The sequence below is a fragment of the Hemibagrus wyckioides genome, unplaced genomic scaffold (genome assembly GCF_019097595.1).
Source record: "Hemibagrus wyckioides isolate EC202008001 unplaced genomic scaffold, SWU_Hwy_1.0 Contig19, whole genome shotgun sequence".
In the NCBI taxonomy this organism is placed as follows: Eukaryota; Metazoa; Chordata; class Actinopteri; order Siluriformes; family Bagridae; genus Hemibagrus; species Hemibagrus wyckioides.
In genome coordinates this window covers 152,658-171,770 of record NW_026690779.1, presented here as the reverse complement: position 1 = coordinate 171,770, position 19,113 = coordinate 152,658, and the positions used below count along the sequence as shown (strand labels likewise).

Sequence of the window (19,113 nt, the reverse complement as noted above, 5' to 3'; positions counted from 1 at the left end):
AAATCATATCAATCTCTACATATCTGTTCACTCTTAAACTCTTCCAGTAATCAGTTCTGCTGTTTGTAACACCTCAGATTATGGACAGACTGAGATGGACAGACAGATACCATAAGCACAGACACAGCTCACACAGCTTATTTTATGTCATCATTTGCTCTTAAAAGACTTGTCTCATTTGTTTTAAACTGGATTTGAGTGGGCTTGCTGTTTTTATTTTTTTGCCATAAATATGAAATGACATGATTAGAAATATTACCTTTGTGTGCTATTTAAATAAAACTGCAATTTAAACAATTTAATCCAAGCTGCTGCTGCTGGACCCTTGTGCAAAGCCCTTTACCCCTTAACTGCTCAGCTGTGGAAATGTGAGTTGCTCTGGATAAGAGAGTCTGATAAATCTTGTAAATGTAGATGGTACTGTTTGTTTGTACGCTGATAAAAATATCCAGCCTGATCTAATTTAAAAAATGAAGGTAACTTTTTGCATCAGATTATTATGTAGTTTAAGACTAGTCTTTGTATTTATTACTTAATTTTCTCTATGCAAGAAATACTTTTTGCTAGTAAAGTCTACTTAATTTAAGCATTTCCTTAGTCATTGTTTTGTGTTTTCTCTACTAAACTTTGAGAGTTTCAGAAGTGTATTTTTAATTGAAATATACACACCTGATCCTGGTAGTCAGCAGCAGGTAGGGCAATGATAGTTGGAAATTAACATTATAAACCAAAATAGAGCACAACCTGAGAAAGTGCAGTATAAAACCAACAACTGTCAAGAGCTAGCTCATTATAATCGTCTACCATCAATGGCATCTGTATAGCTTTTAGACATGCAAGATCACCTTGAGATCACATTTCTTGGAGGATATTTTTGGTCCACTTCCTCATGCTGGCAGTTGGACCTTACTTCTCATTGCACAACAAAATATTGCAAATACCAACATTACACATAAAAACATCTTGAACCACGTCTAACGTCCATGTTTCTAGCAAATTCAAGAAAGGAAAGCAGGTCAGAAAGGTCAGTCGGGACTAATCATAACATCTGAACTTTTATAACATGAAAGTAAGGTTAATAATATAACTTAGAGAACAAAATTTTCAGTTTTACTCAAATTAGGGTGATGCAAAAATGAGTACACCCCACTGAAAGTCTCTGTAGCAAAGCTAAATTTTAGACTACAAATGTCTAATATTTTTTGTTATATTTTTGTATATTTTTTGTTATATTTTTGTACCCTTAAATTGGGGTATTTTAGTATTTTTTGTTATATTCCTTCTTATTTTATTTATTACCTGTGCTTGTAGATACTGCTGGTGCCAGATTCCACAGCATACTTCAAAGCTCTTGTAGACTCCAAGCTTTGAAAGGTCTGAGCTGTTTTTGTATCGATAGGGTCTTACACAGTATTAGGCAAGTGGTTTTAATGTTATGGCTGATCGGTGTACATCATATCATCTGAGACAGTTATTTGTCATCATGCCCAAACTTAGCAATACATTAAACACCACAAATTGGATGGCAAAATAGACACATCCAATATGCGACCCTATGTCAGTGCTTGTATGCGTTATTCTAAGATGCGGTCCCTTATGCAGTATAACGTGTGAGGTCCTTTGTGACTTCTCATTTGCTTTGGGTACGATCAGTCTTGAAGTGAGTTGGCACCAATCTCCAGTCCCTCATCTGGCCAAAAGTGTTACCTTTTGTTAAGGGAATGCAGCTGATGTCTTGCCCAAACTGGAGTATAAGAAAATAAATATAAAGTATATTAGAGCTTCCAGATACAGTGAAATGGCAATAAGTACACAAAGATTCTGCAAAAAATGTGAAAATTTACAATCTATATAATGTTTAAGTTATATCTTATATCTATTATATCTTGTGTTTAATACTCAAAATGTGACCTAAAATAACCTGCAGGATGCTGCGCTACTCCCAAAAGATGACTGGAAACTGTGGATAGTAAAATAATAAAATTCATATGATTTAACAGAACCGTCTATAAACATGGGACCAGATTAGACAACGCTGACTAGCAGTTTTTAAAAAACACACCTTTCCAGCATTACTTTCAGAAATGGCTGCCAGAATCTGTTGTCTGGGCCCGTCTGTTTTAATCCCCAGCTCCTGCAGATCTCCATCAGTCAGAGTCAAAAAGGCCTCCATGTCTACCTGTAAATAAAACAATACAGGTAATTTACAGAGATGAAAAATGCAAGCATGCAATTGTAGTGTTTGGAAATAGGAATTTGGTTGAAGAGAAAATCAAACTATTAACTATTGTGTTAAATCCATTATTTTAATAACATGTAAGTACAAGAAAAGGTTGCAGACTTTAGAGATGGCCATGTCTATACCTCCTGTTCTTCAAAGATGGGCTGGTACTTCTCCAGGGAAAGTTTTCTTAGTATACCTGAAAGCTACTGCCAAAAGATGACTGGAAATTGTGGATAGTTTCCTGCAGTATCTGTCTTTCTCTTCCCTGAAATTCATATGATATTATAACAAAACCGTCTATAAACATGGGACCAGATTAGACAACGCTGACTAGCAGTTTTTAAAAAAACCTTGCTTCAGCATACCAAGACATTTTGGACAATTCCATGCTCCCAAGTTTGTGGGAACAGTTTGGAGCTGGCCCCTTCCTCTTCCAACATGACTGTGCACCAGTGCACAAAGCAAGGTCCATAAAGACATGGATGACAGAGTCTGGTGTGGATGAACTGGACTGGCCTGCACAGAGTACTGACCTCAACCCGATAGAACAACTTTGGGATGAATTAGAGCGGAGACTGAGAGCCAGGCCTTCTCGTCCAACATCAGTGTGTGACCTCACAAATGCGCTTCTGGAAGAATGGTCAAAAATTCCCATAAACACACTCCTAAACCTTGTGGACAGCCTTCCCAGAAGAGTTGAAGCTGTTATAGCTGCAAAGGGTGGACCGACGTCATATTGAACCCTATGGATTAGGAATGGGATGTCACTTAAGTTCATATGCGAGTCAAGGCAGGTGAGCGAATACTTTTGGCAATATAGTGTATGAGAGGTCTCTCTCCTGTATGGATCCCACCACCTGTGAGGAGCCCATCCCCACCTATGAGAGGTCTCTCTCCTGTATGGATCCCACCACCTGTGAGGAGCTCATCCCCACCTATGAGAGGTCTCTCTCCTGTATGGATCCCACCACCTGTATGGATCATCCGTTTCCCCCGTTAACTTGGTTTCTATTTCCATGGGAGAGCTGTTCAAAAGTTCAGAAGCTCAGTCATCACCTCATGTTCATCACCTCATATCCATGATGTATGGTAAGTATCTGTGGTAAGTATGTGTGATAATTATTTCACCCCTAGATTTCAGCATTAGTCTTTTTTAATAATTATGTAAGTATTTCAGCCTTTTAAACACGTGGGGTGGTGAGAATCCGCTTGATACCTTCTCGTCTGTTGTGTTGGAAAAAAAATTAAAAAAACATTTTGGAGCTAACTATGTAACCTGTTCCCAAAATTTTCAGTAGACCCAAGAGCCCAGTGTTCATGCTCAGGCCTCTTCTGTAGTTTTTTTAAGAACACCTCTTATGAGCTCATAGCCCATAGTTCATAGCTACATCATTCGGTCACTTTATGAATCTCGGTGTGATTGCGCAGGCATCCAGAGGATTCTTACCACCATCTCCAGCATAATCTCTAAATGTAAATCATTTTAATGATATAATTGTGGTATGATTAAAGTAATTATGGCATCTAGTTAAAAATGTGAGTCTTGTTTTTTTTGCATTTCCATTTAATTTGTATTAAATGTATAGGATTTTTATAATTATAAAATTATAATATATTAATGTTGTTTATTTATGTTATGTGTATTATTGTCATTTATATTAATAAATAAATAAATATAATTGTATTGTTGTTGAATTATGCATTGTTGTAAATATGTAAATATTACTTTTTTAAGACTTTTACTATTAAATTATACAAATGTGTTGTGGTATAAAATGTTAAAATATTATATAAAATATTAATATCTGTAATAAGTGTACAGTTTGTCATTGCTTGTAAATAGTTAATACATTATTTTTTGGTTCATTACACACGTGTCTCAAGTGTCTTTTTTTATAACACATCATAAACATTTCTCATTTGTTTCTCATATAATTACACAGTAAAAAGAGTAGAGTATTGCTGTATTACATATCAGTATTTTTCTAAAACAACAGTCATGTTACTGTGTGAAATGCTGTGAGAGAGAGAGAGAGAGAGAGAGAGAGAGAGAGAGAGTGTGTGTGTGTGTGTGTGTGTGTGTGTACTGAGATGAAACAATTAAACAGTTAAACAACAGCATCTCACCATATGCTACTGAATACTAGAACACTGAGTTATATTTTTGTGTGTGTGACTTGTCTTGGCATTAACTGTGAAAAGCAAAGAAAGAATTTCATTGTACAGGGAAACTTGTTTTCCTCACTGTGCACAAGACAATAAACACTTTGAACTGAATTGAATTGAGTTGTTTATACTGTATCATATATGTAGATATAATCATATATACAGATATGAGCTATATTCTAATCCATTTTAATCTTAATGAAAACGTATGAAAATTGCACTTCCACAACGTATTTCATTTCCGTTTACCAAAAAAATTTGATGCTTTTAAAAACTTCTCAAAGATACAGAAATAATTTTCTGCACGATTCCCTCTAGATGGCGCCATTGAGATGTTTCAGGTTCTTGTTAGGGAATATTTGACAGTCTCAGCGCGCCCTCTGCTGGTGAAATAGAAATCACAGCGTCTTCATGACACCTTTATTAACCATTATGAATGAGTTTTATCTCCTAAAGTTACTGTAAATAATGATAACATTTAAACCAGAATGAATCTGAACTAACAAAATAAATCAGCATACATTTTCCGCGTTTCTTATTATTTGTCCTTTATTTTATTACTACTTTATTATTTTATTAGTATTTTATTATTTATTGGGTTTATTTGATGTCCAGAGAATGCTCTCGTGGAAGATCATGTCTGATTATTTTTTAAGGCTTCATCCAGAATCTATTCAGCTTCTGTTTCTGTTGACATGTGAGTCAGAATATTAAACACTCTTACGGCTGACAAGTGCATGAATTCTACACACTGTCTCAACACAGTAGTTTATAAAGATTTAGGTCACAACAGAAGATGATTTTTACCTATTCATATTGTAAAGACTGAACTTTATGGAACTACAGTGATTGGTACAAGCCTCTGAAATGGCATGTTCCATTAAATATCTACACCAATACGAGGGTCATTGGAAATACCAAGATTGTGTGCACGTGTGCATGTGTACGCATGTTTGTCTAGACATGCTGGATGGGAGAGTATGTGATGATAGGATGATATATTTTAGTTTGTAGTCTTTCAGTTAGAACTCCATCACCATTTCCCACAAAAATAATAATAAACATCATTTATTTAGAGTAAGCGCTCAGTGTGCTGCCATTGTATAAAGTCCATTATGATTAACTCATGTTAATAAGAAGAATATGAACGATAAAATAATTACAACACAGGACAGCTGTTCTAACTGTTAGATAAGCTTTATTAACTCCACTGATCAAAATGTTTGCTTCCAGTTCCCTTTTAGTCCTACTGCCAACACCATTTTTCCATTTTCAGACAGTTCACATTTATCTATGACAAGAAGCAAGATATGCCACAAATGATCTAAAAGCACACCATCAGACTGAGCTTTGTCCAGCAACTTCCATGTACATTAGTGTCTTAAAAATCAATTTCAGCCACAGCAGTATGTCAGAGCTTGAGATGCATTTCCTCAAAACACCTGGAATCAGTTATAAATGTTGCCTGCACAGACAAAACAAGGACATTTTAAGACACATTGAGGCCATTTCTGTCATAAATGAACACACTTAAATTAATACACTAGCCTTCAAAATAAGGAATGTACAAAACAGAAAAGAAATATATAAAAGCTGGACACTTTATAGCCTTGCTAAGGCCACAATAAAATATATAGTGGGGTCCAAATGTCTGAGACCACTAGTAAAAATGCTTCTTTTTGGCATTTTTTTCTAATTTAATACATCAGTTTGTTTTACAGATTATATTATTTGACAACAACTTTCTTTCTTTCTGCAAATCTTTGAAATTTATGCAAGATGCCTTTCTGAGCTTCTAGCATTTAGCATGTTGCCTTTTTTGCTTTAAATGAGTGTGTGCATTTGAGCTGCATGGACACCACAAGTTTATGTAAAACCTTACAAGCCATTTTAGATCAAATGCATCAGTGTGTCACTTGAACACATGCTTCAGTAAAAAAGATCAGACATGAGGAAAATCTGACCTTTAAATAGACACCTAGAAAGAGTACAGAATCTTAAATGAACTATTGTTTACTTTCTATATTTTAAATAGGAAAAAATGCAGTTGAAGAAAAATCCCAGATTATTAATGTGGTCACAGAAATTTGGACTTTTTTTCAGTGGATATAATAAATACATTTATCACATTACAATTATTTATGTGAGTAATAAACCATATAAACATACTGTGATAACACTTTACATTAAGGCTCTGTTAACTTACTTTATTTACTGCATTAGTTAACATTAAAGAAATGCTTATATGAAAGCTGATACCTTCTTTATAACAGATTACCTTAGACCCTGAATCTCTTCTTGGAGCTGGATTTGATTTGTATTGTGAAATGTGAACTGACAGAAACTTCTTAACAATTACTGGTATACTTATGAAGAACAATTTACTTTAAAATAAATAACAGAACTGTAGGATGGGAATAATGAGGATTTAAGTGTTTTAAACCTAAGTGCCAGAATCTCTTCACAGAGCTTTAACTATGTGGTATTTCAAGATAATCACAGCCACATACAGTGTGATGAGATGAAATAATAATTCTCTTGAACTCAAGGTCTGAGACACATGTATGACATTCACAATGCTGACGAGACTAAGCATGCAGGGAGGGGCTATGGGTAACAGTGGGGGTAAGTACACACATGGGTAGAGTGTAAGTATAAGAGTATAGGGTATAAATACTGAAATCACAAAAAAGTACATTCAAAATGAAAATTATACATTATAGAAAACACAGGGTCCAAAACTTGTGGACAGTAAGTGCAGTAATGCTTCTAAAAGTAACCTGAGATGAATGAAATTTAAAGTGACACAGTGTGTAGTAAGGTGTTAAGTCAGTAGCCTGTGTTATTCCTGCTGCCACCTCTGTATGATGGCCTTCTGCCTCTTTAAACAGCTGAGCACACAGACCGTCAGCCAAATATGGCAATTCTGTAAACTTTTACATTCATCCTGAAGGAAATTTCAGAGTGCTTTAAGTGAAGGAAAGTGCAGGGACAGGCCTTGTTTTCTTTCTACATCCTCCAGCTGAAATTAATCACCAGACCTAACTTATAAACACTGATTCAGATGTCTGAAACTGGTGTTTAAAAAAGAAAAGAAAAGAAAAGCTATTTATTATATCAAGAAGTACAAGTATAAAAACAAATTTCATTCAAGTCATTTAATTCATTTATTATTTCTATTTCATTAAGTGGTTACAGGCTGGTCTTCTTGTGAAAGTATATAAAGAGACTTAATGCATTACTTCTATACTCTGTGGTACCTGATAGTAAGTCTCCTGTATTAGGTCAATTCTCAATCTCACCACAGGATGGCAGTATCGGATACAGCTTATATAAAACAAGGCGAAACCTAGAACTACCTCATCATCATTAGATTACATATCCAACAGTGAGATTGATTTGTTGTGAGAAAGCCTAGTGCGTAAATTGATTGAAATAATAAGTTGCTGAATTTTCTCAGGAACAGTCATCTAGTTCAATTCAGTGAATGTCAGATGATGTTTGTGTGTTGCCAGGTGTGTGGTTTTTAGACCAAACAATTATTTCAGGTCTTGTGTGTGGCACATGTTCCATAATACTTCGTGCCAAGTAAGAATGTCACTTTTGAGAAGTTTTTCTCTGCTGACCAGACACAAGGAGTGAGTTTTGACCAGTACCTTGCGGAACTGCACACACTAAGTAAGACTTGTGAATTTGAAGATTTTAGAGACTCAATGGTGAGGGACAAAATAGTCTGTGGGATTCCTGATAATGGTCTCAGGGAAAGACTGTTATGTGAAGCAGCTCTGACACTGGAGAAAGCAGTCAATATGTGTAGACCTAAAGTTAACTACAGCTAGTAGTTAGTGTAAGTGACCTTTCATCTGAGGGTTTCATCAGTTTTCAAGATTCTAACACAGAAGCAGTCACCCACACGTTACACAGCATACAGATCAGAAGAGTGAATGTCAGAATGAATTTACTGAATGTCATGACTTTCTGCTGGAAAGCTTTAAAAAGGTCTGTTTGCAGGTCCGAAACCGGAGACAGTGGCTGATTTCTGGAGAATGGTTTGGGAGCACAAATCTGCCACCATAGTCATGCTGACTAACATAAGAGAGAGAAAAGAGGTAAAACACATGAATATAGCCCCAGTCCTTGAAATATTTAACAAATTTCAATAAGCCTTTCAGGAGGTCTAACAGGTCATCTTGGTCTGCAAGACATCGCAGGAGAGACATTATTGTTGCAGATTTTGCCTCCACATCTTCAGCATTTACTCTTTGGGGTTTTCATTCTTTGCTGCTTTTGCTTTGCAAAATGTGTTTTGCTCCTCTTTTTTAATGGCCTGCACTGCAGCATCTTCTCTATGTAGTTCTTGGCTTCTGCACAAGTTATTTCAGCAGGTCTACACATATTGACTGATTTCTCCAGTGTCAGAGCTGCTTCACATAACAGTCTTTCCCTGAGACCATTATCAGGAATCCCACAGACTATTTTGTCCCTCACCATTGAGTCTCTAAAATCTCCAAATTTCAATATTTCATTGTGGAAATAAATACTGTGACCTCTACTACTCTACTACTCTGATCTCATGGAAAACCAGAAAACAGCCAACAGTAGCATTATCTACTTGTGATGCAGAATACATGTCCTTATCATCAGCCATTCAGGAATGTATCTACTTAGAGCAGCTACTCAAAGGTATGGATACATACCAATACGCAACAAACAAAACTGTATGAAGACAACCAAGGTACAATAGCAATAGCCAGAAACCCAGTTTACAGGCAAAGGTGCAAGCACATTGACATCAAGTAGCACTTTATAAAGGAAACTGTGAATGATGGCAAGGTAATCTTGGAATACCTACAGAGCAAATGGTTGCTGACATTATGACAAAGCCAGCCACTAAGCTAAAGTTAAAGAGGTTTGCTCGAGACGTGTTTGGTACTTAAAAGAGAAAAAGGTTTATGTTTACATCGTTTATGTGAAAGAGAAGACTTATTTGTTATTTTGTTTTCAGGTAACTTAATAAGCTAAGAGCAAGTGTGGGTGTTAAGTATTGCACTCTTACTCGTTAGATTACGGCATCAGCCGAACTACTCTTGTTTTATTGAATGTATTACGGTTCATTTGGGTGTGATGTCATTACGTTATACAATGCACTCTATGTAAAACGTTTATAGTGTTAATGTCGGATGTACAGAGCCGATGCTTGTTCAAGTTTATTAATAAATGTTCCAAAGAAGTAATGAGACGTGTAACGTTTTGTTTGTTTTCATACGCGTGTTCAAGCCCATTCAAATCCATTTTAAAACAAATGAGACAAGTCTTTAAAGAGCAAATGGTGGCATATAAAATAAGAGCTGTGTCTGTGCTTATGGTATCTGTCTGCATCTCAGTCTGTCCATAAGCTGAGGTGTTACAAACAGCAGAACTGATTACTGGAAGTTTAAGAATGAACAGATATTTAGAGACTTTTCCAAGACAGAATATGAGTCAATCCAACTTGAATAAATGCTATTATTTATTGAATAACATTTAATAAAACCAAGGCATTGAGTCTCAATAACTCTCCAGTAAACAGAAACAAATGACCACAACCAAAAATCCAGACATTACTCATGGTACTGAATATACATTTTACAAAAAGCTCTCTTTTCAATATTAATATCATTTATCTTAAATAAAATATCAATTATAATGTAATAAATCAATACAAACATGAAAGAAAGTTTGCAAATAGGAATAAAAAACGATATAAAATTTTGCACCAATTATAAAAGAGTAAGCCTGAATTAAACAATGGTACATAAACAATCTGAGTCCAAGGAGTGAAAAAAGCAGTGTTAGAGATTTTGAGACCAAAACAAATAAAAAGAACAAATAATCACTGAATACAAAACACAACTAGATGAAATATTGAGAAATATACAACGACGACTTTTTCTGGATTCACTGCTATGGCCATGAAACTACAGTCTGAACCTTTTGAGTCAGCAAGTATTCTGTATATTTCTAAGTAATCAGATTTGGGTAAAACAATGGAAAAAGACCAAAAATGACTTTGCTATGGCTTCACAGCTGCAGCTTGAACACTTCAACAAACAAGTCCAACAAACTCAGCTCCAATAACAAAACTATGAAAGTGTATAGATAACTGTTAACTTTTTTATAAACAGCAGCCAAGATTAAACATCCAGCTTCAGAAGCTTATTCTTCAATGACTGCACTCTTGCAGTACACTGAGAGCCAAGGTGCAGAAATAATGTCTGGGTCACCTCGAAGGTATACTTCTTCAGGTGCTCAATGTTAAGTGCATAAATGATACCAAAAAGTAAAGCAAATGCATTTGGCAGGTCATCAACATCATCAAGCACAATTTTCTCTTCCAGCACCACAGCTATACTTCTTGTGTTTGGGTTGGTTATTGCCACATCTTCAACAAAACTGAGGATATCTACTTTGAGTCCCTTAGTGCAGGTTTCCTTCTGGACTGTGTCCTACAGAGACAACAAACTATGGGTCAAAATCAATACAGGACAAAGATAAGAAAAAGAAGAAGTGTCTTGTTCAAGGGTACAATCAAGGAAGTTATGTTTTGTGCTGGGGCTTGAACACACAACCTTCTTATCAGAGACTCAAAGCCATCACTACAGCTAGCTTGCACTGCTTCACTGGAATCTTTAAGTGCCATTAATTCAGTGGGAGAAATAGCTGAATCAATGCAAACTAGTTATGGTGTTGCTCTGGCATGGTTGTAATGGCTCAGTGACAGAAGGCTTGATCAGAAGGTTGTGTTCAAATTCCAGCACACTTCCAAGCAGCATTGGTTGAGTAAGACCCTTATCTTTCAGCTTAGTTGTATCCTACATCAGTCAAATGAGCAAGTGTGCTGGGTTATGTGTCATTTTATGCAACATTAAGATATTACAGCACTTTACTGACGACCCAAATTGTCAGTCAACTGCTGTAAAATTTAGAGCGTTTTGGTTTCTTATGTTCACTAATCATTAAAATATTTAATACACTTACATTTTTGTTTTAAGGCGAGTCGTTTGGGTTGTAGTCTATACACTCCCAATAGCACATTCTGAATGCCCTTAAAATGCAATTTGAGAAAGGATAGCATTCTCACAAACTTCTCCACAGGCCAGCCATGTTAGACATGACGGATAAGATAAAAAATATTAGCAGATACGTTCTCAGTAGATTGTCCTCCTTTTCTCTCAGAAACAAGGGAAGGCCACAAAGTGCTGCAGATTTCCTGTGTGTCAGGATAGCAGTGGTCTAAAACACAAATAGGAAGCAGGAAAAACATGGACAAAGTAAATGGCTTTTACTACAGCTAACATTTGTAGTATGCAGTTATGTTTTTTAAAACCTCACAATTTGAAGTAAACTGATGTTGTTACCCGTTCATCAAGTCTGTCTAGGAGTATTTGAATTTCTCCTCCCAAGGCTCCACTTCTTGATCTATAGAGCTTGATCAATCGTGGTGCAAGTGAGTCCAAGTAACTAAGAAAGATCTGCCTGAGATCAAGTCGAGTAACTCTGTAGAATTCTGCATATATCTGCAAAAAAATAGAAATAGTTCAAATTCACTACTCTAATGTTATGTTTGGGGATGAAAACATGCACTAAAATAAACTGCTGTAAAAATATATCAGATGATTTTTTTTTTCAACTTTTGTTTGCATAAATCTGTTAATCAACCTCAGTTCTGATCAAAACTACTAAATGTTCAAAAACATCCAGGATTTTAACTTTAATTGCCAAGTTCATAAATGATGTCACTGATTTGGGGAAAAAACAATATATAAAGTAATTGTGGACTGGATATTTTTTTTACTTTTTATCACAGTCTTGGACATGTCAAAGATTAGTAACAACATTAGCTCTGATGCATTTTTGGTTTTTTTTGCAGCATCAGATTAAATTTTTTCTCCCTAATTTACTGTTGGTGGCTGTTTTTGCCCCATAGACTTCCATTATAACCACATTTTTTGTCTGCACAGCCATGACACTATATAATCATGCATTCTTGATTGTTGCTGGTTTTCCCTGTTGGGAAGAGGTAAAATTTGTGATTTTTACTGTTGATGACCAAGTGGCACCATTAACCCTTTAGATAGGCCTGAGCAAAGAAAGCTTAGTTTCTGGCTTTTGTGTGTGTGTGTGTGTGTGTGTGTGTGTGTGTGTGTGTGAAAGTGAGAGAGACCACCCACCCTGGTGCAGAACACCATGGTTGTGAGTTATATTCCGAAATGGGGGAGGAATGTGATCCTCATCAGCACAAGGCACCGTGAGGCAGTGGTGACAATGTTCATAAATCTGATGCAGAGTAGATTTTTTACAGAAAAAATGGAAAAGTGTATCGCTGAAGGATTTTAAGGTAGTTTCAAACTGGCTTTACCATCAAGAAAAGACAAGCATTTCATACACAGGCCATACATAGGTTTAGTCTGTACTTCTCACCATCCAAAGGCCACAGGTGCAGAAATACACTTTGTTTTTGTGTACTCCATGTAGTTGTGAGGGCTGAGGTACATATTTTGATTTTCTCAGACACATCAAGGTTAGTGTGCAAAGGTCTTTCTCTAGCTTTCACACACACCCACATGATAACAACTACTGCTGAACAACAAAAGCTAGATTTCAGTTCACCACCAGGTTCCCAGCCGTTATTAACTGAGCGATTTGGTGAACTCCTCGCCAGTTCTGCGGACAATCTAATAAAGTCACGTTCCCATACCGGGAGTCGAACCTGGGCCACAACCAGGAATCCTGACCGCTAGACCATATGGGAGGGCTCCCCAGGAGAGTTGAGATCGGCGTTTTACTCGACCACCAAGCAGTTTGAGCTCCAGCGCGGTATCATCCAGAGCTTTGCATGGGAACCTTGCATTGCAGAGCACAAAATCGGCCAGCGCTGACCGAGCATTCAGCTACTCGAGCTGTCACTCCAGCGGAAGATCAGCCGCTAGACAGAGCGTGGGCTGGTGTTCCTGGTGCAGAAAGCCAGCATACCTCCTAGTACAGGACTCTCCGCATTTCAGGGATTGTGGGAGGTGTTACTCTGCCAGCAATTCGGCAGCTGGAGTCTGTGGCACACCTCTGGGCTCTTAAAAGGCAGCCGAGCCAGCCAGGAGTCGAACCTAGAATCTTAAGGGGAGCGGGGTCCTACCTGCTTATGCTTTTCAAGTGACAAATGGCCAAAAGCCTTGCCTAGCATTCAACGGTGATGTGGAAAAGCCAATGCCATGACCCGGATTCGAACCGGGGTTTCTGCGACCACAACACAGAGTACTAACCACTATACGATCACGGCACCCCACACACCTGGGCCGGCTGGTAAAAGGAGCTGCTACATGTTGTGATATGCGTTCTGGTGCCCCTCTGGCCTGGTGCAGTGGCTTTTGATTTAGATATGATTGGAATAGTTGTAGTCTTTTTTGACACTATATCGAGAGACGAACAGATTCATACCCAAATGATACCTTCTGTGCTTTTTAAATAAAAAAACAAACAAATAAATTAAAAAATCCTGCAACCCGGATACACTACATGATTAGTTCTATTGACACTGGGACTGACACTCACAGACACCGAGAGAGAAAATAAGCCAAAAGAGAGTTCTCCTCAGTTCATCAAGAAGCTTAAGAATGATTTAAGTTGAAGAGGTCAATGGTACTGTGGCTTTGGTTATGTAACGTTTTGCGCAGTGAATCGAAATGAACACAACACCAACATGCTGCTGGCTGCAATCAGTGATCGTTTTCGGATTCCGTTGAGGAAGCGTTCCCGGCCGTTATTAACTGAGCGATTTGGTGAACTCCTCGCCAGTTCTGCGGGTAATCCAATAAAGTCACGTTTAACGGTAACATTATTAGCTAGATGGCATATTCTTCTGCTATGGAAACAAATTCTCCCTCCATCTTTTGATGACTGGCAGTAAGATGTTATGAGCTTCATTCATTTGGATAAAATTAGGTACACAATAAAGGGCAATACTGGCATATTTTCTGAAACTTGGGGCCATTAATTTTTATTTTTTTCTGATTATGTGAATTCTTCTTCTATAGTTGGTCAGTCTAATCATTAGGATGTCCTTATAATTGTGGCTTGATCAAGTATGTGCACTGTGTATACATAATTTATATTAATGTTTTGTTTGCTGATGTAAACGATTGTGATTATATTTAGTTAGTTAGTTAGTTAGTCTCTAAACTCAGATTCAGTTTCTTCTGTACATATTTGACATACACTATTTTTTGGTTTGTATAACTGTATATATATAATCAGAAAGAGGACATTCTTTAAAAAAGAGAGATTTGATTTGAAACCTGAACTGCTATCAGGTCCATGCTGAACACCTTCTGACCAATCCAAATCAAGTATAAATTTTAATCTCAATACTGCACATAATTATCAAATAAAAGTCTATCCAGCTGTTATCCAAAAGTCTGAAATAATGTTTCTCTTAAGTGTTTTAATTCAAATCCATATTTAGGTGTGATTTATACACATGGGTTTGTCCATTTTTGGATGCTTTATTATGTCCATTTTATGATGAAACAGGAAAAAGACTTTGGAAATCATCTGTCATTTTCTGATCATGTTAAATATCAACACAACTAGACTGAAATATACAGGTAACATATGCAACTAATTGTAACATGAACAGAGCAAGATATAAACTGATATCTACTGGTTTCCTGTCAGGGCTGTGGACTGTTTTCTGGTCACTAGAGGCCCCCACTGCCTTTTTGTTGGTGTCCAGTCTCTGTCATTATGTCTAATAGGTGTCTCCTGTGCTTTGTTTAGGTTTGTGTATTTAACTCACCCTTTTCCTCCACAAATACTTTGCTTAGTGTTTCCTGTACCTTGATTAAGTCTACGTCAGCCGTGGTGCTCTGGTTTATGGCCTTGTCCTTAAAAGACTTTGTGCATCTGGTATAGTTCTTTGTTTTGATTGATTGACAAGTGCTCTTTTGAACGCCTTATGGATTTATTTTGTGGACTAATTAGAATGACTTTTTGGAAGTATTGACTTTGTTTTTTGATTAGACTCCTGTGAACCTTTTGTATGCTTTTGGATTAACCTTGTGGATTTTGGGGATTTATTCTTTGGAACTACTGTCAAGTCTTTTGAGCTGACTTGTTGGATTTGTTTTGTGGATTATTTGACTTGCATTATTATCTAATTAAAGATAAGTAAACATTTCTCCAGAACTGTGATCTGGTTATCTGCATTTGTGTTCAGCCCCCTTTGATTGTGTTCAAGTTTTCTCACTAGTCTTGCCCTCAGTCGCTGCCATAACCTACTGTTCCTTCATTGGACCACTTTTGATAGATACTGACTACTGCAGACCGGGAACACGCCACGAAGAGCTGCAGTTTTGGAGATGCTCTGATGCCATCACACTTTGGTCCTTGTCCATACTGTAGGCTTGCCCATTTTTTCTGGTAAAAACCTATAAACTATAATGTGCTCACCATACAAATAGATGTACGATAATACTGGATTCAGGAAGCTTCTGCAGATGACAGCAGAGGAGTGTGATATCTTGCTGGGGATGGTTGGACCTCTCATAACCAAGCAGCACACACAAATGAGACGGGCCATATCCCCCAAAAGAGCGTCTAGCTGTGACCATGCGGTTTTTGGCAACAGGTGGGTCTGGCAGAACAATATTTGATTCAACAAGTATTACTTTTAAGTGTGTATTGCTATATTTTATAGTTACTTTATTTCTTGTGCAGGCGAAACGTTCAGTTCCCTCAGTTTCCAATACGGGGTTGGGGTAAGCACCATTTCTAACATAGTCATGGAGACCTGTGCTGCTCCTGTAGGTACTCACTGATTCCCAACATTTACTCAAATGCTGTACTTAAAGGGACACATTTAGTACATTGGTAAAAAATAACTTTTAGTAAAATTAGCTTAAAAATGAACATCAGTTTCAGTAAAATGCATCAGTTATTTGTGATGGTCTGTGAATTCCAGCCTACAGTGTCAATTTTACTATGAGGTTAGGACCATCAAATTTTTTGTTCCAATCATTTTGTAATGATTTCAATCTTCAACATGGCCTTACTCAATATTCCAGATATCAAGTTGATGATTTTACAGAATGTTCTTTACATTATGATTATTTTATGTACAAAACAGTCACCAATAAAATGACTATCTGGGTTTTCAGTCATGTATAACTCATAACTAAAAGTAATTTTAATAAAAGTATACATATGTATAGTTTATAAATGATCTGAATGCATCTTCCACCACTGATTACCAGTAATGTACAAAAAACAGTAGTATGCTGTGGTGATCAATATAGCTATAACGTCCCAGAGTATTTGTATTTTCAAGGTCACTGCTTTTTGTATTTTAATGTTTATTCTGTAATAGTCAATGAAGCCTTAAGTAATGAATCCATATTTGCAATGCTTCAGAAATGTTTTATTTTTATGCTCTGTGACAAAGAAATAATGTTCAAATCTGTTCTTCTGTTCTTTTGCTAGACCCACAACAGAGGCAGAATGGCGTAAAATAGCGCATGATTTTCAATCTAAATGGCAATTCCCACATTGCTTATTGCGCTTGATGGTAAACACATCCGTACACAGCCTCCAGTTAAAGGTGGCAGTCTTTACCATAATTACAAGTCCAGCTTCTCTGTAATAATGATGGCTGTTGTGGATGCCAATTACAAGTTCGTCTACGCCAGTGTGTATTTTGTAGAAGAAGGAAAAGTGTCTTTCTTAAAGCATGGTGCTTCTGTTATTGATGTTAGCCTTTTATGCATAAAATACTATGTATATACTGTATCTTCAGACTATACAACTTGGGTGTACTTTGAAAGCATTGAGACAGGTGTCCATGACTGTTAGAAATAGTGCTTACCCCAACCCTGTATTGGAAACTGAGGGAACTGAACGTTTCACCTGCACAAGACATAAAGTAACTAAAATATACAGTGAGGGGAAAATTATTTGATCCCCTGCTGATTTTGTACGTTTCCCCACTGACAAAGAAATGATCAGTCTGTAATTTTAATGGTAGGTGTATTTGAACAGTGAGAGGCAGAATAACAAGAAAAAAAATCCAGAAAAATGCATTTCAGAAAAGTTCTACATTGATTTGCATTTTAATGAGTGAAACAAGTATTTGATCCCCTATCAGTCAGATTTCTGGCTCCCAGGTGTCTTATACAGGTAAGGAGCTGAGATTACAGTAGGAGCACTCTCAGGGAGTGCTCTTAATCTCAGCTTGTTAAGTGTATGAAAGACACCTGTCCACAGAAGGAAGCAATCAATCAGATTCCAAACTCTCCATCATGGTCAAGACCAAAGAGCTGTCCATGGATGTCAGGGACAAGATTGTAGACCTACACAAGGCTGGAATGAGCTACAAGACCATTGCCAAGCAGCTTGGTGAGAAGGTGACAGCAGTTGGTGCGATTATTCCCAAATGGAAGAAACACAAAAGGACTGTCAATCTTCCTCTGGGGCTCCATGCAAGATCTCCCCTCATGGAGTTTTTCAATGATCATGAGAACGGCGAGGAATCAGCCCAGAATTACACTGGAGGATTTTGTCAATGATCTCAAGGCAGCTGGGACCATAGTCACCAAGAAAACAATTGGTAACACATTATGCCGTGAAAGACTGAAATCCAGTAGCGCCCGCAAGGTCCCCCTGCTAAAGAAAGCACATGTACAGGCTCATCTGAAGTTTGCCAGTGAACATCTGAATGATTCAGAGGTCATGTGGTCAAATGAGACCAAAATCCAGCTCTTTGGCATCAACTCAACTCGTCGTGTTTGGAGGAGGAGGAATGCTGCCTATGACTCCAAGAAGACCATCCCCACTGTCAAACATGGAGGTGGAAACATTATGCTTTGGGGGTGTTTTTCTGGTAAGGGGACAGGACAACCGCACCGCATCAAAGGGACGATGGATGGAGCCACGTACCGTCAAATCTTGAGTGAGAACCTCCTTCCCTCAGCCAGGGCATTAAAAATGGGTCGTGGATGCAAAGAGGAGTGGGCGCAAATTCCTTGAGATGTGTGCAAACCTGGTGGCCAACTACAAGAAATGTCTGATGTCTGTGATTGCCAACAAGGATTTGCCACCAAGTACTAAGTCATGTTTTGCAAAGGGGTCAAATACTTATTTCACTCAATAAAATTCAAATCAATGTATAACTTTTTTTGAAATGTGTTTTTCTGGATTTTTTTTCTTGTTATTCTGTCTCTCACTGTTCAGATAAACCTACCATTAAAATTACAGACTGATCATTTCTTTGTCAGGGAGCAAATGTACAAAATCAGCAGGGGATCAAATAATTTTTTCCCTCACTGTATACCGTACACTGGTTAATGGTGATTTGTGAGGACTTTTATTTTTATATATTTTTATATATATATAAAAAATGTAAACATAAATATGCTAATTCAGGCTAATTCCAGAAACAAACAATGTGATTTCTGTGGCATTTCACACTGACACTGTGGACCATATGTGTGTATGTGATGTAGCACTAAATGTGATGCCCTCTTTTATGTTTTAATCAACATGCTGGAGAGCTGCAATGTCTTTTTAGCCACTTCACTTTACTTAGCATTTTGCACAACATTTCTTATAGCACAACTTGCGGTTCCCCTCTAAACTGTCCAGACGCACACACACACACACCCGGAACCAAAATCACATGTAATCATTCATAACATCAC

General features: G+C 37.2%; 1 non-coding gene across 1 annotated transcript; it reads right to left on the bottom strand.

Moving 5' to 3' along the window:
- Positions 1-13,631: 13,631 nt before the first annotated feature.
- trnah-gug (transfer RNA histidin (anticodon GUG)) lies at positions 13,632-13,703 on the bottom strand. The gene has a single exon. It is a non-coding gene; the product is annotated as a tRNA-His (tRNA).
- Between the last annotated feature and the right edge of the window lie 5,410 nt (positions 13,704-19,113).